A 21925-nucleotide genomic window follows, 5' to 3' on the forward strand; every position below is an offset into this window, starting at 1 on the left:
TTGTACAGTATTCTTAATTTGATTGTGCATGTATTCACATATTTATTTTATCTTTATCAGAGAGATTAGCTTTTCTGTAAAGAACAGAAAACACAAATCAAATTTTATTTCTCTCTCAAGATTTAAAATTCTACTTCCAAAGTATTTTAATTCTATATCATCCCAATAAAATACTAAAAGTAAATTGTTTCCCAATTTACTAGTGTTACATAAAGGTTGAAGTCAGTATATGAAAACAAGTCCTTCCTCTCTAAATAGCAAATGAGGCAATTAAATGAAATTAACAAACCAGCATGTAAATTGTAAAATTAAATACGTATCTTGATAAGATTTTAAATAACCCTTAGCATAACATATTCAGTCCGTAATATATTTACGTTGTTTATTGTTTTCTGTTTCTTATAAATATTTCATCAGTTTGTTAGTTAATTGCTTAGTGATTTCTAAACACATGCATTAATTAATCCTCTGTGAGGAAAAACATTGTTTCTATTATTAAAGATTGCTGAGGCATTTTCTACCGTATGGTGGTGGCTATATAAGATGAAAAAAATCTCTACTAATAATAAAATGAGTTTCTTCTGTATTTACTAGCCAATATGTGAAAGAGTTTCTGAGTGACAGCCTACATTCATCTCTCTGTGGTCTTGGTAATGCTTTAAAGTTTGCTTTTGTTCAGGGTGATCAACTGTTTTGAGGGGCACAGATGATGATTTTGACTTTGTTGGCCAAATACTCCTCATGATCAATACTAAATTTCTCTGTTGTGCTTTGGTGCATTCAAGACGAATGCGTAATTGATGGTGTGGCCAAGCTCCACTGAAAAGTTACTTCTTTATAAGCATGTGAACCTCAAATTTCCTATTATATTTATGTGTTGTAACACATCATTCTTCTTTAATAAACTTCAAACATTAGATTAAAGCTTCTAAGACCAAAAATATTCTGGATTTAATGATGGTAACTAAAATACCATATTGGTAAGACTGTTTAAAGTAAAGAATAAGAAAATGACCACAAGACATTACTTAGGCCTTCTTTATGGTTTAAGGAGAATTCTTAGGAAAATTCAGAACATTAAAGTCACAAATCCCCCATGGCAGTATGTGGTACACAATAAAACCATCTAGAAGATATTCTGTAATCAATACAGAAAAGTTGGATGTCAATCTCTTCCACTGCCTTCCCATTTTCTTTATACTTTGGTTTGCATTTCTGACAGTGAAATTCAAAAACTTTTGTCACTTGGTAAGTGCTCCAAATTTAGCCACAGCCCTTGCCCTCATGTTATAACTGTAGGAGAAATATATAACATCTGCTTGACAACAGAACAGGTCAAACTACAGGTGATAAGTAGCTAGCTAGATAATAGATGGACAGAGACATAATTAAATGGTAATAGATATACAATAGATATTTAGATGATAGTAAGATAAAGTATGGATAATATTAGATAGATATTAAGTTATTGATAAGTACTAGATAGATGATAAATAGAAACACAGATGCCAGATAGATGATAAATAGATACTAGCTAGACTTTAGATGATAGACGATTAATGGATAACACATAGATGGTCAAGAAATAGAAGTGGTAGGAACATAAGGCACAAACATGTTTAATTCTTTTTTTAGATATTTAATGGTAAATGTAGTATGATTAATAGTCACAAATACTTTTTCATATTACTTACTCCTGTATTTATTTTACTTTGATTGATAATAATGAACATTTGTACAAAAGATAGGGAGATCTGAGATGGCATTCTCAACTTGGAAATCATGCTACAAAATAATTAAACTAGATTATGAAAGATAAATTTATCCTTGTGATGGAATCACAGCCTCTAGAAGAGTTTTTTGCAGCTGGCAGAAGAGCTTAGAAATACATGATTTTTATAAGAGTGTGTTTAAAGGATGTTGAGATATCATGGCAAGAAGACTGTTGAAGCATGATAAATTGTGTCCAGATTTACTCCACTGATCTCTTCTCTTCCTCACCAAGGTGGTCCATATCTTATAGCACAGATGGAGTCAAAGCGCTACTAATAGTTCTTATTTATTTTTTAAAATACAATTTAAAAAGTGTGTGTGGGGGGGTGTGTGGGTGTGCTGGAGTGATATCTCAGCTGTTAAGAGTACTGGATGCTATTTCATAACACCTGGATTTTATTCCCCCCCACTCACACTCATGGTTGCCCACAATAATCTGTAATTCTAGTTCCAGAAGATACAGTGCTCTTTTCTGGCTTCTGTTGACAGCAGGCATGCATGTGGTGCTCAGATATACATGTAGGTAAAACACCCCTATACATTATACATAAAATGAAAAATATATTTTAAAAATTGTGTGTATATTTGAAGGTTTCTACTTGCTACGGAGTGGGTGTGTAGGTGAGAGGACCATCATATCTCTTCCTCCACCCAGGGAAATAAGTCTTAGTGATCAAATTCAGATTGGCAATTTTAGCAGGCACCTTTTACTAACTAAGCCATTTGTCATGCACCCCAAAATATTTTCAAAAAGCACTATCATTCTAAATGTGTTTTGTATTAAAACAAAGAAAACTGCTAAACATATGTAAGTTAAATAATTTACATCAAATAATTCATGTATTAAAGAGAAGTATAAAATAATAATTGGACAAATTCTTAGAACTAAATGAAAAAATAAACTCTATCCATTTGCATTGAGAACTAGCATTTTCAAAATCCAGAGATTCATTTATTATTTGCCTAGCTTCTGAATTTTGTATTATTCTACTTACAGCTAAAGTCAAACTTTGTAAGAAATCAGTGAAGATTTCTTTCAATTCCTGTGTGACTTTAGTAAGTGACTCAATTTTCCTTCTTCTTCAGTTCTATCCCAAGCACTCAAAGCTGTTACATGGCATAAAGTCAGGGTGTGGTCATCATATAGAGATTACCTTTTTACATTAGCATACTCTCGCTCTTCAAGAAGTTGGTCTTGGGAAATTTCCATACTCTAGACCAACTTTGCTGTTCATTGGTTTTAGGCTCATCTTTCCACCAAGTCCTCCCTTGTAATTATGGACCAGGCTCCAATACTACTATAACTAAGTCTCTCTATTCTTGAGAAATAATTCTATTACAAGTTGACCACAAGTTTAACATCTGCTCCACAAAAGGTTAACACATGCCATATGAGACTATCACTTCCTTGAATCTCCTTAAATTTAACATTTCCTTAGGATTCCAGTGAGCACTTAAATAGTCTTGGGAATATCTGTCATTTGGCAACTCCTGTAAGGTTACTGGATAAATTAAGTTCGGTTATTTGAAAACCTAGGTTGTTCCTCTCTAACCTCATAAAACAATGCTGAAAATGATTCTTATTTAATTTTTTTCTGGACCTGAATATATTTATGATCTGTTTTAATTAGTTTTTCTAAGGCCTATATCTTTACAGTCATACCAACCAACGATTTTAGAGAAAAACCAAGAATTATCAAACCAATAATAAAAAATATCAAAATGATAATTAACAGTATGTCAATCCCAGTTAAGTTGATTATCCCTTCATTAACTGTTTTATTTTTAAATTATGCACTTTGTAATCACACAGAGACCTCACTCTTTCCATCATAATTGTTTCCCATTTTTTAAAAAGCTCTTTCTTTTAACTAATTCCTCCCTTTAAGAATTCCCAGTATTTTTACCATATCTACTGATGATGGTAAAGAAGATGTGAGGCTGATTGATACTGCATAGAACAGTAGAGGCCTGAGCAGGTTCCAAGACAGCTATCTACTTTGGCAGCAGCCTGAGAAGGGGTCTAGGCAAAGCTCAGAACCCACTTGGAAAAAAGAAAGAAAAACCTAGCCAATAGGGTGGTGACTCTGGCCACCTGTAGCTCTGGCCTATACCAGTGACTACAAAGTCACAAACAAGTGGCTTTTTCATAAATTTCTGCCCAAAAATCAGACAGCAGATATAGCACAAATTTAAATTGGACTTAATAATGTAAACCTGGAATAAGATATAGGAGTAAATGCTGAAATATCAAAGAAGCAGAGCAGCCAGTCACTTGTTCTTATCTCTATAAATCCACAGACTGAACAGGGTATCCTATGATTACAAGTCCTTAATCTAAATGCCATCTGCATGAAACCTTAGACAGAACCCTGCACTTGTGTCTCCTTCTGTCTTATGTTCCTCTCTTTCTCCAGCCATATAACTTCCTGTCTCCTCCTCCCTAAGGCTTGAATTAAAGGTGTGAGTCACCACCTCATGACTCCATTAGCTTTTAGTCTGATTCAATCTCCTGTAGTCCTGGGTGGCCTTGAACTCACACAGATCTGTCTGCTGCTATTTTTCTGTTCCCAGAGTACTGGGATTAAAGGTGCAACTGTTGTCTGGCCTTTGTGGCTAGCTAGTGGCTTATTTCTGCACTCGGATCTTCAGGCAAGTATTCTTTGTTTGATCACAAACAAAATATCACCACAATAGTACACACCAATAATGTTGTGGAGTTAAATGAATTTTGAAATGAAACTTTGTAGTGCAAAATGCTTTTACTAGATGCAAAGAATAATTTCAAATGAATAATCAGATATTCTATATCAGGAAGATAAAATTTAAAAAAATAAGCTTAACACAATGCAAAAAATAGAAAGCAATTAACACTAATAAATTCATAAAACAGTAAAATCTAACACTTGGAAAAATAGTAAAAAAAATCAATGAATAATAAAAGTTAACTTTGCCAAAATCAATAAAATTGATGAAGTTTTAGTGAGACTGGAAAAAATAAAACCAAAACCAGAGGAAATGCAAATAATTCACACAAAAAATCAACAAAAGAAAGTACAAGAGGTCCAGCATCTTTGAAAGGATAAATGTATAATCTGTGTAAACTAATGCCCATTAATGTGATACTTTAGAATATAGACCAACTAACTAATAGAAAAAAGATAAGCTTATTCATGATTAGACAACGAGAATTATCTTTTGACAATTTCAAAACTGAAGGCAGTTTTGGGAGTGGTATCACAGTTGGGCAGTGCTTTCTGATTCTTTGTATTTCATCAATACCACAAAGAAGAATCCTAGAGATTAAAAACTACCCCTGAATCAGATTCAAGCCCTATGAAACTTCTAGAAAATTATTATATATTTATAGAACTAGGTAAGTTCTGTGGGACCACATGCTGCTCCTTTAGGCAATAGCATTTAAGGTACCAGCCCAGTTGGGCATGGTCTCCTATACTATAAATGCAACTGTAAAGTGTGTGCTCACTCTCTTGTTTCTGGTTGTTAGACTCTGTTCCTTTTTCCCATTCCTCTTGCTTCTGTTCCTCGTTCCATCAAAGGACTGTTATCTAGGACAGTAAAGTCTCCCCTAAATAAATAACCCTTTATTATTCATAATTCTGAACTAGTATGGTATTATTTTGTGACTTCTGCCATCAGGTAAGGAGAAATGCCAGGTTTACAGGAGCTGACAGCAAATTATGTTCTAATTAGCTTTATTAAAAGAAACTATCATGACTGTAGGCAGCCATGTTTGGAGTATTAAATGGAATAAGAGTTGGAGATGGAGCATCATGATAGGGCCTGAAAAAGAGTTCCCAATTGCCCCCAAGTAGCCTCATTAGCATAGACAGTTGCCATGGAAAATGTTTTCATAAGCATTTGAGCAAATGGAGAAGTTTCACACTGCATTACCAGGTCTGGTTTAGTCAACCTCTCAGAAGTCAGATGAAGGCGAAAGTTATAACTCAATATTATCTTGATTTTGCTTTATGGTGCCTATCCCTGAATACCATGTTAAAACAAGAATCTTTCCTTGGAAGTTAATAGTAGCTTTATACATAACAGTGAGTAGTTTTAAAAGTCTAGATGCTCTTCAAAATACAAATAAATTATACATCTATACAATGTAATATTTATTAATCAGCAATAACAAACAATTAAGTAATGAGGCACATATGGGTAACAGTTGAATCTATGACTAATGTGCATAGTTTTCAAAATTTCTCCCTAAAATTTTATATTTAGAAGGAATAAATCTGTTATGTTTAGATTTAGAACTAATATCTACCTCTTCCATGGTAAAGTTTATTCTAAGAAATAAATGCAAAGAATGGAAAAGAAGAGTGTATTCCCTATTAAAAATGAGATAAAACCCACTTTCTTATTGCATGGTTTAATAACATGTACTTGCACTGTGTCAGACACTGGCTTGAACACCTCCACTTTGTTTTCAACTTCTACTCTTTTCTCCACTCTTCTCGATTTCTCTTCCCTTAAACTGTTATCCTGAGAGAAAGTGGAAAGTAGGGCATTGGGCGGGGCATCCTAGAAACAGGTGAAAAACTCAAACATGAGAAAGTAAAAAAAGCCACTTATGTTTTGTTTGTTTGTTTGTTTTTGTCTTTCTTCGAGATCTTTTTAATTTTTTTTAATTTATTTTTTAGGAAAGAAAACAAAATATCTTTTTTCATTTTACATACCAATCCCAGTTCCCACTCCTTCCCCTTCTCCCAAAAGTACTGAAATGATTCGCTAAAGCAGTGGCCTTATTGCAGCTTTTAGAACTCAATAAATGACTTATAATTTATAGTATATGATTTGTTTATAGAAAATTGTGGGAAATTTTTAAAAATAGACCTCAATACTATATGTAGATTTACATGTTAATTACTTTACCATACCAATTGTTTAATGGTTTGAATGTTGCCCCTGGGTTTTCTTGGGTGTTAAACATTAGTATAATTGCTAGGATTGGAATGTTAAGCAAAAGAAATAATTACTTATCACCATCAACCATTATCGCCTAAGTATGAACAAAGCTCCTTGCATTTTCCCAGCATTTAACTAGGGCCTGAGGGAATCATGCTAAGAATACAAACGCTTTGAATATGTTAGAAAAGGGGAGGCATGCTGGCAAGAGAGACAATCCTAGGATAATGGACCTGTGAGCTGATGTAGGAAGCTGTGACTCCTCAAAGCCTGGAGGTCCTACCACCCACTTAGAGACAAAGATTGGTGAAGAGGTAGTTTTACATAATGAAGAGTCATTAGGGACACTGAAGTCTGGGAGTCAAAAGGGACACTGAGGAAGACCATCTTTTTGAATAAGAAGATTATTAAACTATTTACTAAAATCACAGGTGGACAGGCAGCAGCATTGTTGAGGCTCTGAGGAGCGGTTTAGCCCAGAAGGCTGAGAAGGGGATGCTTCTTATGGATTTCAGAAGGAGGGAAATCTTTAGGTAATCTGACTGCCTGTAATTCCCTAGCAAAAGACAGGGAAGGCAGGGGTGTAATGTAGTCAGCAGTATCCCTGAGTCTGGCAGCTTCTGCAGTCAAGATCTTTTTCTGTCCAGCCAGTCAGCTCCCAAGTAATGACTTGGAGAATTATTACTAATTACAAATGTTCGCCTTTACCTTAGGCTTGTTTCTGCCTAGTCTTTTTAAAGCTTAAATTCACCCATTTCTATTAATCCGTGTGCCACTCTGACGCTTGTTTATCTCATTTATGTACTGTCTATCTTGTTTTTCTGCTTCCTCCATGTCTGGCTGGCTGGTCGCCCACTGACTGGTCCCTGGCTGGCTGGCTGGCTCCATGTTTCTCTCTGTCCACTAGCCCTGCCTATCTCTCCTCTTCCTAGCTACTGGCTATTCAGCTTTTTATAAGACCAGTTAGGTGCCTTAGCTAGGTAAGGAAAAACATCAAGACAGCTTTACATAGTTGAACAAGTGCAGCATAAACAAAAGCAACACATTTTACATAGTCAAACAAATCCAGCATAAACAAATACAACACATTCTTATATAGTTTAACAATTATTCTGCAGCACAAACAGATGCAACATGTCTTTACATAGATAAACAAATATTCTAATATACAACAAACCTCACTTGCAGAGAGTGGGAAATCTAGGGAGGCTGTTAGGAAGTTGCAAAGTTTCTGGCAGGCTCTCCATAGGGGTCGCATCATATGCCACCAGGAGAGGAAGAGGATGTTGTGGGCATCCCAGAATGAGCACCAGTCTAATCTGGATTCTAACATTTAAGTCACAACTTGGGAAAATGGAGTAGAACCTTAAAAAAATATTCCCAACTTTTTAAAAGAGACAGAGTGTCTGGGGTATTTTGTGGAGTGATAGGTAGAAGATTCCAGTGGATTTCCATTGGAAAAGCTGTCTTTGAAGAATTTATAGGGCTGGAGCTCGCTTTTCTTCCTTGAGGCCAGTGTATCTGTGGCCCTGTTAACCTGTTAACACACTAATTTTGGAAGTAAAAAAAAAAATAGTGATAGACAAGGGGAAGAAATATCACTTCAAGTCCCTTACTGAACCTCAGAGCATTAGGTGGAAAGGGTAGACTCCTAGAGAAGATTAGACAAGAGGGAAGAAGGTGGAGTTGACATGGCTGTAGAATATCAGAGATCAGCAACTGAAGGGCTCCTTCTTACTGTAAAATATAGCTCATGTTCTGTGAATGCATTCTTACTTTCCCCATGTGAATTTTATTGCTTGTTACAAGGCTTCACCATGGAATTGGAGAGCAGGAAGGCACAGGTTAGTGGGGAACCCAGTGCCAAGGAACAAGATACCCTTGTTTCATGAGACCTACTCCACAATGTTTGTGGATAACTATTCTGTCTTTTCAGTTGTGGGTTCTACATTTCATGTCCCTATCCTAAAGTATTCTATGTGAGAAGAAGAGGAGGTAATAATAAGAAAAAATCCAGTATAGGTGAGCTTTGTTCCATGGCTCACATTGAGAGAAGAAAGTACCAGCATTTTATTCTCAAATATGCCATCTTGATTTCTGTGGATTTAATTATGTGTCCTCAACCATGCCTTGGAAAATTAAAAAATTCCAGACATGGAAGATTATCTTTGTCCTAAAAATTCATTGCAAATGTTGGCTGTTCTGTAATTTCTGCTCCTCTGCTGCCAGGCGACTCCATTTCCTTCCCATGTCCCACAGTGTTTCCTGTTCTTCTAGCTTGCCTCAAGTTCTCAAGTTGAGATTTTATTTGTATAAGATTTTTTACATAATAATAATATGCACAAATAGTGGCATGAGCGATGGCTCAGCAGGTAGACATTTCTTTTTTTTTTTTTTTTATTCTTTTTTAATTAAAATTTCCAACTGCTCCCCGTTTCCCATTTCCCTCCCCTCCTCCCACACATTGCCCCCTCCCCCCACTCCCCTCCCCCATCCCCACTCCTCTTCTCCTCCCCCCAGTCCATTCCCCCTCCCTCTCGATACTGAAGAGCAGTCCAAATTTCCTGCCCTACAGGAAGACCAAGGTCCTCCCACTTCCATCCAGGCCCAGGAAGGTGAGCATCAAAACAGGCTAAGCTCCCACAAAGCCAGTTCATGTATTAGGATCGAAACCTAGTGCCATTGTCCTTGGCTTCTCATCAGCCTTCATTGTCCGCCATGTTCAGAGAGTCCAGTTTCAACCCATGCTTATTCAGTCCCAGTCCAGCTGGCCTTGAAGAGCTCCCAATAGATCAGTTCCACTGTCACAGTGGGTGGGTGCACGCCTCGTGGTCCTGATTTCCTTGCTTATGTTCTCCCTCCTTTTGCTCCTCATTTGGACCTTAAGAGCTCAGACCGTTGCTCCAATTTGGGTCTCTGTCTCTCTCTCGATCTATCGCCAGTTGAAAGTTCCTGTGCCATTCTCCTTGGCCTCTCGTCAGCTCTCATTGTCCGCCACATTCCGAGAGTCCGATTTTATCCCATGTTTTTTTTCAGTAGCAGTCCAGCTGACCTTGGTGAGCTCCCAATAGATCGGCCCCACTGTCTCAGTGGTTGGGTGCACCCCTCATGGTCCTGACTTCCTTGTTCATGTTCTCTCTCCTTCTGCTCCTCATTATAACCTTGTGAGCTCAGTCCGGTGCTCCAGTGTGGGTCTCTGGCTCTATCTCCATCCATCGCTAGATGAAGGTTCTATGGCGATATGCAAGATACTCATCAGTATGATTATAGGATAGGTTCATTTCAGGTTCCCTATCCTCAGGTGCCTCAATGAACTAACTGGGGACATTGCCCTGGGCATCTGGTAGCCATTCCAAGTTCAAGTCTCTTGCCACCCCTTAGGTGGCTCCCTTACCTAAGGTATGAGTTTCCCTGCTCCCCTATCCAACCTTCCTTTATCCCCAATCACCCCACTTCCCCCAGTTCCCCTCATCCTCTCCTTCACACTTTTCTCTCCCCATCACCCCTCATCCCCATCCCACCCCACCCCCAAGATTCCAATTTTTTGCCCATCAGTCATGTCTATTTCCCATAGCTGGGAGGATATCTATATGTTTTTCCTTGGGTTTACCCTCTTGTTTAGCTTCTTTAGGATCACAAATTATAGACTCAGTGGCCCCTATCCATGGCTAGAAACCAATTATGAGTGAGTACATCCCATGTTCTTCTTTTTGGGTCTGGGTTACCTCACTAAGGATCGTATTTTCTATTTCCATCCATTTGCATGCAAAATTCGAGAAGTCATTGTTTTTTACCGCAGAGTAGTACTCTAATGTGTATATATTCCACACTTTCTTCATCCATTCTTCCATTGAAGGGCATCTAGGTTGCTTCCAGGTTCTGGCTATTACAAATAATGCTGCTATGAACATAGTTGGACAAATGCTTTTGTCATATGATAGGGCATCTCTTGGGTATATTCCCAAGAGTGGTATTGCTGGGTCCAGGGGTAGGTTGATCCCAATTTTTCTGAGAAACCGCCACACTGATTTCCAAAGTGGTTGCACAAGTTTGCAGTCCCACCAGCAATGGATGAGTGTACCCCTTTCTCCACAACCTCTCCAGCAAAGGCTATCCTTGGTGTTTTTGATTTTAGCCATTCTGACAGGTGTAAGATGATATCTCAAAGTTGTTTTGATTTGCATTTCTCTGATCGCTAAGGAGGTTGAGCATGACCTTAAGTATCTTTTGGCCATTTTAACTTCTTCTGTTGAGAATTATCTGTTCAGTTCAGTGCCCCATTTTTTAATTGGGTTAATTATCCTTTTAAAGTCTAGTTTCTTGAGTTCTTTATATATTTTGGAGATCAGACCTTTGTCTGTTGCGGGGTTGGTGAAGATCTTCTCCCAGTCAGTAGGCTGCCTTTTTGTCTTAATGACAGTGTCCTTTGCTTCACAGAAGCTTCTCAGTTTCAGGAGGTCCCATTTATTCAATGTTGCCCTTAATGTCTGTGCTGCTGGGGTTATACATAGGAAGCGATCTCCAGTGCCCATATGTTGTAGGGTACTTCCCATTTTCTCTTCTATCAGGTTCAGTGTGTTCAGATTGATATTGAGGTCTTTGATCCATTTGGACTTGAGTTTTGTGCATGGTGATAGATATGGGTCTATTTTCATTCTTCTACAGGTTGACATCCAATTGTGCCAGCACCATTTGTTGAAGATGCTTTCTTTCTTCCATTGTATACTTTTAGCTCCTTTATCAAAAATCAGTTGTTCATAGGTTTGTGGGTTAAAATCCGGGTCTTCTATACGATTCCATTGGTCGACTTCTCTGTTTTTATGCCAGTACCACGCTGTTTTCATTACTGTAGCTCTGTAATAGAGTTTGAAGTCAGGGATGGTAATGCCTCCAGAAGTTCCTTTATTGTATAAGATTGTTTTGGCTATCCTGGGTTTTTTGTTTCTCCATATAAAGTTGATTATTGTCCTTTTAAGATCTGTGAAGAATTTTGATGGGATTTTAATGGGGATTGCATTGAATCTATAAATTGCCCTTGGTAGAATTGCCATTTTTACTATGTTGATTCTCCCAATCCAAGAGCAAGGGAGATCCTTCCATTTTCTGGTATCCTCTTCAATTTCTTTCTTCAATGCCTTAAAGTTTTTGTCAAATAGATCTTTCACTTCCTTGGTTAGAGTTACCCCAAGATATTTTATGGTGTTTGTGGCTATCGTGAAAGGTGATGATTCTCTTATTTCTCTCTCTGCTTCCAGATCCTTTGTGTATAAGAGGGCGACTGATTTTTTGGAGTTGATCTTGTATCCTGCCACATTACTAAAGACGTTTATCAGCTGTAGGAGTTCTTTGGAGGAGTTTTTGGGGTCGCTCATGTACACTATCATATCATCTGCAAATAATGCAAGTTTAACTTCTTCCTTTCCAATTTGAATCCCGTTTATCCCCTTATGTTGTCTTATTGTTATTGCTAAAACTTCGAGAACTATATTGAAGAGGTATGGAGAGAGTGGACAGCCTTGGCGTGTTCCTGATTTTAGTGGAATGGCTTTAAGTTTCTCTCCATTTAATTTGATATTAGCTGTCGGCTTGCTGTATATAGCTTTAATTATATTTAGGTATGACCCTTGTATCCCTAATCTCTCCAAGACTTTTATCATAAAGGGATGTTGAATTTTGTCAAATGCTTTTTCAGCATCTAATGAAACGATCATATGGTTTTTTTCTTTCAGTTTATTTATATGATGGATTACATTGACAGATTTGCGTATGTTAAACCAGCCCTGCATCTCTGGTATGAAGCCTACTTGATCATAATGGATAATTTTTCTAATGTGTTCTTGGATTCGGTTTGCCAGAATTTTGTTGAGGATTTTTGCGTCGATGTTCATGAGTGAGATTGGCCTGTAATTCTCTTTCTTGGTTGGGTCTTTGTGTGGTTTTGGTATCAGAGTTACTGTAGCTTCATAAAAGGAATTTGGCAATGACTCTTCTGTTTCTATATTGTGAAATACATTAAGGAGAATAGGTATTGGGTCTTCTTGGAAGTTCTGGTAGAATTCCGCATTGAAACCATCTGGTCCTGGACTTTTTTTGGAAGGGAGGTTTTTGATAACAGCTTCTAATTCTTCACGACTAACAGGTCTATTTAGGTTGTTCACCTGGTCCTGGTTTAACTTTGGTAAATGGTATTTATCTAAAAAAGCGTCCATTTCTTTTACATTTTCCAGTTTTGTGGCATACAGGCTTTTGTAGTAAGATCTAATGATTCTCTGAATTTCCTCTGTGTCTGTGGTTATGTCTCCCTTTTCATTTCTGATCTTATTAATTTGCAAATTCTCTCTCTGCCGTTTGATTAGTTTGGATAGGGGTTTATCAATCTTGTTGATTTTCTCCAGGAACCAGCTTTTTGATTCATTGATTCTTTCAATTGTTTTCTGTGTTTCTATTTTGTTGATTTCAGCCCTCAGTTTGATTATTTCCAGTCTTCTACCCCTTCTAGGTGAGTCTGCTTCTTTTTTTTCTAGAGCTTTCAGGTGGGCTGTTAAGTCTCCAATGTGTGCTTTCTCTGTTTTCTTTAAGTGGGCAGTTAGTGCTATGAACTTTCCTCTCAGAACTGCTTTCATAGTGTCCCATAGGTTTGAGTATGTTGTTTCTTTATTTTCATTGTCTTCAAGGAAGAGTTTAATTTCTTTCTTTATTTCTTCCTTAATCCAGGTATGGTTCAGTAGTTGACTATTCAGTTTCCATGAGTTTGTAGGCTTTCTGGGGGTAGCATTGTTGCTGAATTCTAGCATTAATCCATGGTGATCTGATAAGATACAGGTGGTTATTAATATTTTTTTGTAACTGTGGATGTTTGCTTTGTTACCGAGTATGTGGTCGATTTTTGAGAAGGTTCCATGAGCTGCAGAGAAGAAGGTATATTCTTTCCTATTTGGGTGGAATATTCTATAGATGTCTGTTAAGTCCATTTGATTCATTACCTCCATTAATTCTCTTATTTCTCTGTTAGGTTTCTGTCTACTTGACCTGTCCATTGGTGAGAGAGGAGTATTAAAGTCTCCTACTATTAATGTGTGCGGTTTGATGGCTGCCTTGAGTTTTAACAATGTTTCTTTTACGTACGTGGGTGCTTTTATATTAGGGGCATAGATATTCAGGATTGAGACTTCATCCTGATGAATTGTTCCTGTTATGAGTAGAAAATGTCCCTCTCCATCTCTCCTGATTGATTTAAGTTTGAAGTCAACTTTGTTAGAAATTAGTATGGCCACCCCTGCTTGTTTCTTAGGTCCATTTACTTGAAAAGCCTTATCCCAACCCTTTACTCTGAGTAAGTGCCTGTCTTTGTGGTTGAGGTGTGTTTCTTGTAAACAGCAGAATGTTGGATCCTGTTTTCGTATCCAATCTCTTAGTCTGTGCCTTTTTATAGGAGAGTTGAGTCCATTGACATTAAGTGATATTAATGACCAGTGGTTGTTAACTCCGGTCATTTTTTAAGTTGTAAATTTTGTGTGTTCCCCTTCTTTGTGTTGCGCTGGTGAAGGGTCTCTAGTTGTCTGAGATATTGTGGTCATTGTTGGACTCCTTGGTTAGTGATTTTCCTTCTATTACTTTCTGTAAGGCTGGATTTGTGGCTACGTATTGTTTAAATTTGTTTTTATCCTGGAAAATTTTGTTTTCTCCATTTATAGTGAACGAAAGCTTGGCTGGGTATAGTAGTCTGGGCTTGCATCCATGGTCTCTTAGTTTCTGCAGTACATCTATCCAGGACCTTCTGGCTTTCATGGTTTCCATAGAGAAGTCAAGTGTAAGTCTGATAGGTTTACCTTTATAAGTAACTTGGCCTTTTTCCTTTGCTGCTCTTAGTATTCTTTCTTTATTCTGTATGCTTTGTGTTTTGATTATTATATGGCGAGAGGATGTTTTTTTTTGATCCAGCCTATTCGGTGTTCTGTATGCTTCTTGAACCTTCATAGGTATATCTTTCTTTAGGTTGGGAAAGTTTTCTTCTATAATTTTATTAAATATATTTTCTGGACCGTTGAGCTGCGCTTCTTCTCCTTCTTCTATTCCTATTATTCTTAGGTTTGGTCTTTTTATTGTGTCCCATATTTCCTGAATGTTTTGTGATGAGAATTTGTTGGCCTTGCTGTTTTCTTTGATCAGCGTGTTTATTTTTTCTATGGTATCTTCAGAATCTGAGATTCTTTCTTCTATCTCTTGTATTCTGTTGGTTATGCTTGCTTCTGTAGTCTCTATTCGTTTACCTAGATTTTCCCTGTCCAGCTGGCCTTCTGTTTGTGTTTTCTTCTTTGCCTCCATTTCAGTTTTTAAGTCTTGAACTGTTTCCATTATCTGTTTGATTGTTTTTCCTTGGTTTCCTAGGGTATCATTCACTGATTTACTCAATTCTTCAAACTTTCTGTTATACTTCTCATCCATTTCTATAAGGGCATTTTTTACATGTTGTTTAAGGGCGTCAATCACTTTCATAAAGTCAATTTTATCTACTTCTTCATGATTAAGGTGTTCATGTCCACCTGTTGGGAGGTCGCTGGGTTCTGGTGGTTTCATATAGTTTTTCAGATTGTTAGGTGAATTCTTGCATTGGCGCCTGCCCATCTCTTTCTCCGAATGCTCCCCCCTGGATGTTCTTTTACCGGATCAGGTCTCCTTGCCTACTGATGTACCTTCCCAGTGATGGCTCTCTGCAGTGCTAGCTCTCCTGTTGTTCTAGTGATGTCTCTCCTTGCTTGTTGCAGACAGGCCAGTGAAACTAAGGAAGTCTCGCCTGCCTACTTGCCTTGAGGATTTGCCCCCAGCGCCAGACAGACTGAGCTGGATGGTGTTATGTGCCCAAAGAGGAAAGGGGGCAGAAGGAAGAAGGGTTCTGGATGCAAGCTGGGTGGGACAAGAAGAGAGAGGCAGTATGGGGGGTATAGAGCCCCTGCAGGGAGCCCAGGGAGTATAGGGAGGGGGATGAGGAACTTCAGAGTTCCCTTTCCAGGGCTGCTTCCGCTGCCGCTGGTCACAAACTCACCGCACTGGTGTCTCTCCTGGTGCCGAGATCAGATCTCCATGCAGGTTGGGTAGTTCGTAAACAAAGCGCCTACCTTGGTTGGTGCAGGCGGGCCAGTGAGACAAAGGAGGTCTCGCCTGCCTACTTGCCCTGAGGATTTGCCCCCAGCGCCAGACAGACTGAGCTGGATGGTGTTATGTGCCCAAAGAGGAAAGGGGACAGAAGGAAGAAGGGTTCTGGATGCAAGCTGGGTGGGACAAGAAGAGAGAGGCAGTATGGGGGGGTAGAGCCCCTGCAGGGAGCCCGGGGAGTATAGGGAGGGGGATGAGGAACTTCAGAGTTCCCTGTCCAGTCACAAACTCACTGTACTGCAGTCTCTCCTGGTGCCGAGATCAGATCTCCGTGCAGGTTGGGTAGTTTGTAAACAAAGCGCCTACCTTGGTTGGTGCAGGCGGGCCAGTGAGACAAAGGAGGTCTCGCCTGCCTGCTTGCCCTGAGGATTTGCCCCCAGTGCCAGACAGACTGAGCTGGATGGTGTTATGTGCCCAAAGAGGAAAGGGGACAGAAGGAAGAAGGGTTCTGGATGCAAGCTGGGTGGGACAAGAAGAGAGAGGCAGTATGGGGGGTAGAGCCCCTGCAGGGAGCCCGGGGAGTATAGGGAGGGGGATGAGGAACTTCAGAGTTCCCTGTCCAGTCACAAACTCACCGCACTGCTGTCTCTCCTGGTGCCGAGATCAGATCTCCATGCAGGTTGGCTAGTTCGTAAACAAAGCGCCTACCTTGGTTGGTGCAGGCGGGCCAGTGAGACAAAGGAGGTCTCGCCTGCCTACTTGCCCTGAGGATTTGCCCCCAGCGCCAGACAGACTGAGCTGGATGGTGTTATGTGCCCAAAGAGGAAAGGGGACAGAAGGAAGAAGGGTTCTGGATGCAAGCTGGGTGGGACAAGAAGAGAGAGGCAGTATGGGGGGGTAGAGCCCTTGCAGGGAGCCCGGGGAGTATAGGGAGGGGGATGAGGAACTAGACATTTCTTCATTAAATCCAATGGTCCAGGTTCTAACACTGAGAATTATATCCCTAAGGGTAGAAGGAGAGGACGACTTCCCCAGAGTTTATCTCTCACCTCCACCTGCAAACTAAAGCATGATAAAGTCCACAAGAGACACTTGCATGCACACATAAATAAAAATGATTTTAAAATAAAAATCCAAAAAATTCTGAAATAACTAGTTTTCATATCTAGATCCATCTGTAGGTCTGTTTTCCTTTTTCATCCTTATTGAGTTTTGAGGTCCAAGTTCAGGTTATTGGTCTTATGAGACAATAATATTTACCCACTGAGGAATCTTACTGGATCCAAATGCAAACTTTAAAAAAAGAGAAAAAGAGTCATATATATATATATATATATATATATATATATATATATATATATACATATACATATATATTATATGTATTTGATGATGGTGATATATATCACCATCATCACCATTTCAAATATTTGAATGTTTTGTATCCATGTATGTAAGTGTGTGTGCCTGTTGCCCACTGACACCAGAAGAGGGTGATGGTTCCTCTAGTACTGGAATTACAAATAGTTGTAAGCAACAATAGGTGCTGGAGCCAAATCCAGGTCTACTGCAAAACCAGAAAGTGCTCTTAATTACTGAGACATCTTTCTAGACTCCTTTCTCTATCTCAAATTCTTGTATAATTTTACTTTCAACAGAGGCCTACTTCCATGTTAACTAAACACACAGACCACAATAAGTTGGTACCCTACTAACTAGATACTAATGTAACTCATTGTGGCGTATACTCTCTATGAAATAGTCTCTATAATTTGTCCCATGTTTAAGTACTGTGAGCATAAGAAGAAAACCTGTTTTTGTTGTCATTGCCATGTTATGGTTGAAATAACAGATAATCAGTTCTTTATTTTAAGGATGCACAATAAAGTATATGGTTGGCATTAGAGTATTATGTCTGCATATGACTGTCCCATGCAATATCCTTCAGGATGCAGCTCCTGCTCTCTTCTGATAAGTCTCATGGGGCTCAATTTGTTCATTGATACTTTTCTACTAGACACATTTGTTAAAAAATAATCACATATTTTGTTTTCCTTGGATATAATTGGATTGGCCCATGGGTGACTGTGAGAAATTATGAAAAGAACATTTAATTTTTTAGATCGTCATCTTCAGCTATTTGAGGTAAGAATAATCCCAGTTTGAGAATGAACAGATCAGACTATCAGTTCTACCATTCATAATATTTGAACATAATTATATGTCCTGTTTTGTTGGTTTTTGTATACAAATTGGCATAAATCAATTACAAGACGTGGGAGATGGTAAGTACATACGTAGCTACCTTCCCAAATTCAGCTGTAATCCGAAGGTCAAGGGCGTTTCTTTTGCTCAGGTCTTAATTTTAGAAAAGTTACAAAAACAGAAATTCAAGGTGAAGTTTAAAGTCAGAACTAGATGGCAGGTCTTGCTCTAGGTCAAAATCAGAGGATGAGATTACATATAAGTAACCTTGGTGATCCAGATGAACAGTTTCTGGGTCAAAGGAGTCCTTAGAGATTGGAAGCATGGAGGATGGTGAGAGAAAACTATACCATAAACTCCAAATTACAGGACCTTTTGGCTCTGAAATACTTAAACTCTGGCTACAATGTATGAAGTAAGCATGTATAAATGCATGCCATTCTGGTGACCAAGCCAGAACAGCAGCAGGTGGCAGTTGGACTTCAGGAGGACAGCACACCACAATGCAAAGCACTGATGGACGAATCTCAGATAAGCAAGGAGCCAAGGGCTTAGCCGCCAGAATGTAGCTTTTTAGTGCTGTGCCTTTACACGTTTGCTGCTGTCATTTTTCTCTGGTATCTGGCAGCAGTATGATTATCTCATGGAAGAAATATCCTATTCTACTGGTCATTTTTGTCTGTGGATTATTATAAGAGGATTTTCTGTTTAGCTGTACTATTTAATTGATGCAATGATTTTATAAAATAATAACACTAGTTTAAATAGAAAGTTTGATAATTAAGGATTTCTAACAAATATAGTAAGAGATTATGATAGAAGTTAGTTCAGTGGAAAAATTATATAGCTAATGATAGAATATAGTATTTCTACCACTCCCAATAAAGCAAAGGCTGCAGAGGGACAGAAAATAAGAACAAGGACATGTCACACAGCTAGGAATTTTAAAGTTTCTTTTGAGGATCCATATAGACTATGGCTTAGCTTAATTATTAAGGAAAACAGTCAAGTCCCAGGAGTTAGTTCAAGTTCTTTTTGATGTTGGTAAATATGTCCACAGAGCCATACAGACTTTGGTTTAGCTTAACGATTAAGGAAAACAAACAAGTCCCAGGAGGTAGTTCAAGATTTTTTTTCTTTTTTTGATAATGGGAAATACGTTCACAAATATCAGTGTACATCATAGCTAAAACAAAGCTTCAAATAATAACTTTTTGTAACTATAAAACAAAGAATTGGATAGTTATGATAATTGGACTGGATTTTAAAATAAGGAAAGTGAAGATAGTAACCTGTATTGCTGGCAATGATAAAAAAGAATGCCTATGTAAAGAGTTATGGCTGAAAGGCTACAGATCTATGAGAAGTCTAAAAAATAAATGCTTAACTATATGCAGGTTCTTAGGAATAATTTGTTTTTCACCTATAATATATAAAATGCTTAATTGTGGAAGGGAGAGGGGAAAGATAATATTTTTTTTACTTGCATTTACTGTACCCGTTCACTTTAAAATAAAATGTAACCACATTGTAATTTTTATATTATTTGAAAGATTTTGCTGGGTATATAAGTGTAAGGTGAAAAAAATAAGGAAGTTAGAAGGAAGACATCAGAAAGTAGTGAGAAGGAAGCCATCAGGAAAGAGAAGAAAGGAAACATCAGGGTAGAAGAATAGAAGCGAAAAAGAATAGAGTAGAACAAACATCAGAAAGAATAATAAAAAAGAAGCTTTATTCCTTAGAAAAGAAGTCTGTGTGGTTTTTCTCACTGACTGCATCTGGTTCCCAGTATCTTTGACCTTTAGAAAGGCTGGACCATCATCAGTGCTGCTTTTCCTTAGAAATAAATTATTTTTACTTATTTTTCTTAGAAATGAATTATTTTAGGCATGTGTCTAAATTAATTAAATAAATATTTAAATAAATAAATTGACACTAAGTAGCTCACTGACTTCAGAATAGTTAAGTCACTAGGCTTTGTGGATGGTCCACTGGGTAAAGTTCTTGCTGTATAAAAAGTAAATTTCAAATTCTAAAAATGCATGAAAAAAATGGTTATGGGAGAATGTGTCTATAATTCCAGCCCTGGTTTATAGGGACAATAGGGTACCAGGGCTTGCTGTCCAGATAGTCTAGCCTGTTGGTGAGCACCAGTTTCACTGGAAGACTTTGTCTCAACAATAAAGTAGAGAGTGATAGAGGAAATGTCCAAAGTCAACCACTTACCTCCACATACACATGTATGAACATGCGGACTCTCACATTTATGTATAAACACACATGAACTTAAAAACACAAATTTAAAGATCATTAAATGAATTTTAGAAAATTTGAACATAATTATTGCTTTAATTTTTGGCACATATTGTTTGTCACTTTACAAACCAAAGGCAACATCTTTCCAAGTAGATGAGGTGTGGTAACATGACACAAAGTACATATTCACAGTCAACATCTTTCCAAGTAGATGAGGTGTGGTAACATGACACAAAGTACATATTCACAGTTGATGAGTGAGTAGATATGATGATTATCACTTGAATGATGATGCAGATTGTATATGCTTGGTTTACTGACAGGCCAGGGTAAGGATACATATGATAATTATAATGTAAATGATGCCTGACTATATCTTGGTTCGAACGAGCACTCATTAAGCCCATATATTTTGGGATGTTTGTGATGGTTAAAAAGCCCTTAGAGGACACAACTGTGATGAAAGAAATATGTCAATGGTGGTGGCCTTTGAGGATTGATAGCCTTGTCTCATTTTCTGCGCGCGCTCTCTCTCTTCTCTCTCTCTCTCTCTCTCTCTCTCTCTCTCTCTCTCTCTCTCTCTCTCTCTCTCTCTCTCTCTCTCTCTTTCTCTCCTTCCCCTGTGTGGATGGAAATGAGATCAGTCAGCTTCCTGCTTCTACAGTCTACTCCCATACCTCCCAGCCATAATGGACTAGAACCATATTGACTTGTATGTAAAAATAAACTCTTGATGCCTTAAGTCAATTTGGGTCCTGGTGTTTTAGTTGTTAGCCTAGCATAAAAATGCTGAGCTATCTTTGTGGTCACAGTATTTAATTGTAGCAACAGAAAAGTAACTTATGCAGACTTTGTATGCTCAGTTCACTGACAGTTTGTTTGGGGTGCTGGTTGTCATGTAAATGACTTGACACTTGACAGAATTTTCCAGAGGCAGAGTCTGGCCCAAGGCAACTCCCAGGGGAGGAGACTTCCCAAAATGGATACCTGGTATTGCACAAACCGTGGCAGAATTTCTTGATTTGGTGATTAAATTCCTGGGCACAAATTATTACAAGCTGAGTAATGATTGCATAGTTGGAGTTTCACAGTGTGAAATGATATCTTCTGCATTCAGGAACACCTGGCATTTATTTTTTTAATTTTGTGGTGCTCACCAACTTCAGTTAGTCATTTTTTACCACTATTATCCAATGTTGGCTTTGGTTAAGCAATTAGTTCACTTTGTGTAATTGTTCTCCAGATGGTGGTATTCTTTGAGAAAGTTATAGAGTCTTTAAGAGGAGGAGCTGTATATGAGGAAGGGAGTGTCTGGGATGTCCTTAAGATGAAACATATCATCTTCACTTCCTGCTCACTCTCACCTTCCTGCCTGCTGAGACAGTATGACAAGTCTTCTCCCATTTTTCCTGTCATGTCTCCTCTGCCAGGATGGACTGTTTCCTCAAACTGTGTGTCCAAATAAATCTTTTATTTCATGCCAAAATTTTGTCATCGTGACAATAGGAATAACTAATAAGGCATGGTAGACACAGGAATTGTCAGAGGCTATGAGAGTTACACAGGTAACTTGTGTTCAGATGTTAACCTACCAGAGGAGAGATTTTCTGATAGAGGTTAATCCTGTCAAGGCAAAGCCTACAGATCTTCAACTCTGGAAACTCTT

Source organism: Chionomys nivalis, chromosome 5 (genome assembly GCF_950005125.1).
Source record: "Chionomys nivalis chromosome 5, mChiNiv1.1, whole genome shotgun sequence".
NCBI classification, from domain to species: Eukaryota; Metazoa; Chordata; class Mammalia; order Rodentia; family Cricetidae; genus Chionomys; species Chionomys nivalis.